Here is a 3,763-nt window from a genome sequence, read left to right on the forward strand (position 1 = left end):
CCTGAAAAACTAGCTTTTAAAATCAATAGATAAATATGATCCTTCCATGACAAAGAACAACTGAAGAAACTGATGGCCACCCTGCCAGTTTTGCAAAAATGCTCTGAAGGATTATTTTTCCTCTTTGAGGCAGGGTCTCCCTATGTAGCCTATGCTGGCCTCAAAGTTTCAGTGATCCTCCAACCTCAACAACCTGAGTGCTGAGATTACAGATGTGCACCACCATGTCTGGCTGAAGAATATTTTAGAAAGAGAAAAGGAAGACCACACTTCCAAGAACATCAATGGGAAGAAGCTACCAGGTATGGCAAGCAGTTAAATAGAGGGAAAAAACAGGGTACCAATAGCAGGAAAATAACATGATAAGTATAAGTCAATGCATATCAGTTATAACCATCAATGTAAATGGTCCCAATTCACCAATCAGAAGAAATAATCTACCAGAATGGATGAAGAAAGAAGATCCAACAGTATGGAGGATACAAGAAACACCTTTAACCCCCCAAAAAAATTCACGGACTAAAAGTCAAATAATGGAAAACAATTCTTCACATGGCAGGAACCCAGAACAAAGCAGGGGTAACTATTCTATTTGTACACAATATAAACATCAAGCCAGGACTATCAAAAGAGGCAATCAAAAGAGACAATGAAGGTCAGTACATACTGGTAAAGGGAAAGCACCAAGAGATAAGGATCATAAATATAAAAACACCATATACTGATGCACCCAACTACATAGAACAAATATTAAGGGACATAAAAAATCAAGTAAGCATTAACACAATTGTAGTGGAGGTCCTTAATACCACATAGTAGTCTACATGATGTAAACCACATACCAGCCCATAGAGCATTATAAAGAATTGAAATTATCCCATGCAACTTATCTGACCATAGTACAATGAAAATGGAAATCAATGGCAAAAACCCCACAAAACTCCATAAACACATGGAAATTAAATAACATCCTGAACAACAAATGGGTCACAGATCAAACTAATGAGGGAATTAAGCAGTATCTACACTTTAAAGCAAAATTCAATACAGCATATTATATGGGACACAGTGAAAACAGTCCTGAGAGGGAAATTTATGGCAGTGAATTCTTACATCAAGAAAACAGAACAAACTGAAACTACCTAATGTTGAACCTCAAACTTCTAGAAAAATAAGAACAAATCAAGCATCAAGCTCAAATGAGGGGCCGGGGAGATGGCTCAGTAGAATAAGCGCTTCCCTGGCAAGCGCAAGGGCCTGAGTTCAATCCCTGGCTCTGCAAACAAAACAAGCTCAAATGAGAGAAGAAACGTGAAGAGCAGAGCATAAATGAACGCAATTTAGAACTAAAAAAAATAATACAAAGAATCAGTGAGTCTTCCACCGTAGAACCATGGCCCAGTTGTCCGTAACCTCGCGGAGAAGGCCCTGGCGCTAGTGACTGCTGGTGTGGCTTACTCAAAGCCTCGATTGGTCACATTTTGGCATTAGGCCAAGGTTGAGCTAGTTCCTCCAACCCCTGCTGAGATCCCTGCAGCTATTCAGAGCCTGAAAAAAGTAGTCCATAGTACTCAAACTGGTAGCTTCAAACTGCTCACAATAAAGAAAGCTGTGCTGAATGGTTTGGTGGCCACTGAAGTGTGGACGTGGTTTTATATCAGAGAGACCATAGACAAGCGTGGCATCCTTGGCCATGATGTTTGAATGTCTAACACCTGATTATACTGGATTTAGTATTTGAATGTTACTGGATCACACATGATCAGAATTATCTGCTCTCTGAATAAAATGAGACTTGTCACCTGCCAGTGTTTTTGCTGTCTAAATATGGCATGGAAGATCACAGTTCTTGATTCTAAATTGGATTCTGTTTGGCTTTAATATTTTAATATAACTCTAAATTCAAGTTTTTTTAGTCTGGAACTGGAATACGAACATAAGTAAATATGTGAAGGTAACATTTTGAGTGGAAGATTTAAGATATATTCCAGAAAAATTGGGAGAAAGACCTTAAGCAGCCAAGACCACACTGACAGGTAGGTGTGATGGCGTGTGCCTATAATCCTAGCACACAACAAGCGGAAACAGGAGGATCGCTTTGAATTTGAAAGCAGCCTAATCCACATAGTGAGACCTTCTCTCCAAAACTAAAAATGAAAAGAAAAAGAGAACTACAACTTATACAAGAAGTAGTAATAACCCATGCAAATTTTCCTATGAAGAATTTTATTGTTATCAAAAAAAATTAAAAAAAGATCAACTATAAAAAAAAAAGAAGTAGTAATAACACGTGCCAGAGTAATGTAACTAAACCATATTAGTAGAAGTTGAGCATGGTGGGAGATACGCAAAGTATCGACAACTCCCCAAGAGTTGGTAACCTATCTCAGCAACTTGAGACCCCCTTCTTAAAATAAATTGTGAGGCTTTCCTTTCCAGCCTCGGCCTTGGACCATACAGCCACCGCGATGTTGATGCCCAAGAAGAACCGGATCGCCATTTATGAGCTCCTTTTCAAGGAGGGGGTGATGGTGGCTAAGAAAGATGTCCACATGCCCAAGCACCCACAGCTGGCAGACAAGAATGTGCCCAACCTTCACATCATGAAAACCATACAGTCTCTCAAGTCCCGAGGCTACGTGAAGGAACAGTTTGCCTGGAGACACTTCTACTGGTACCTTACCAACGAGGGCACCCAGTAGCTCTGTGACTACCTCCACCTGCCCCCCGAGATTGTGCCTGCTACTCTACACTGCAGCTGGCCTGAGACTGGCAGACCCCGGCCCAAAGGTGTGGAGCGCGAGCGGCCCATGAGGCTCTCCCGCGGGGAGGCCGACAGGGATGCCTACAGACGCAGCGCCGAGCCCGCTGGTGCCGACAAGAAGGCTGAGGCGGGGGCCGGTTCAGCCACTGAATTCCAGTTTAGAGGTGGATTTGGTCGTGGATGTGGTCAGCCACCGCAGTAAAGTTTGAGGACTTTATTTTCCATTGAATAAATGTAGCCAGAAAACATGAAAAAAAAAAATTGTGAGGACTAGGGATATAGCTCAGATGCGTAAGTGCCTGCCTGGCATGTGCAAGGTCCTGAGTTCAATCCCTGGTACCAAAAAGAAATTGTTAGTAGTTACAAAAATAAAATTAGATTATTTCTCTTTGCCATGATCACAGTAAAAGCCTTTGAAGGCTGCTATGTCTATAAAAAACAAAGAATCAATGAATCAGACAGTTAATTTTTGAAATATTAAATGAACTTGATAAGCTCTTAGCCAGCCTTATCAAAAAATGGAAAGAAAAGACTCAAATTTATGCCATTAGGAATGAAAAGGGTGAAATCTCAATGGATCCTGTGGAAATCCAGAAGATCATCAATACTTACTTCATGAATCTGTCCTCTAATTACATGGAAAACACAGTGAATCAAGAAGATTAATAAATAACCAATATTCTAAAAAACTCAGTATCAGTCGAAGAAGTTGAAAATGTAATTAAAAACTTGCCAACACAGAAAATCCCAGTCAAAAATGTAACATATACCATATCAACAGAGCCAAAGACAAAAATTATATGATTATCTCAATAGATGTAGAAAAAGTATTTGATGAAGTTCAACACCCATTCATGGTTTAAAAAACCCTACAGAGGGGCTGGAGAGATGGCTCAGTGGTCTAAAGCACCTACTTAGAACAAGCTTGGCAAAAGCATCAGGGACCGCGGTTCAATCCCCTAGCACCACATGCCAGCCAGCCCTGCCCCCTGGTGGGCT

The 3,763-nt window shown here is 40.8% G+C and overlaps 2 pseudogenes; both read left to right on the forward strand.

The window, feature by feature from the left end:
* The first annotated feature begins 649 nt into the window (after positions 1-649).
* LOC101585125 lies at positions 650-1,704 on the forward strand (annotated as a pseudogene).
* A 761-nt stretch (positions 1,705-2,465) lies between these two features.
* On the forward strand, positions 2,466-2,966 carry LOC101561985 (annotated as a pseudogene).
* The last annotated feature ends 797 nt before the right edge of the window (positions 2,967-3,763 follow it).

This window comes from Octodon degus, unplaced genomic scaffold, assembly GCF_000260255.1.
Source record: "Octodon degus isolate 3935 unplaced genomic scaffold, OctDeg1.0 scaffold00140, whole genome shotgun sequence".
NCBI classification, from domain to species: domain Eukaryota; kingdom Metazoa; phylum Chordata; class Mammalia; order Rodentia; family Octodontidae; genus Octodon; species Octodon degus.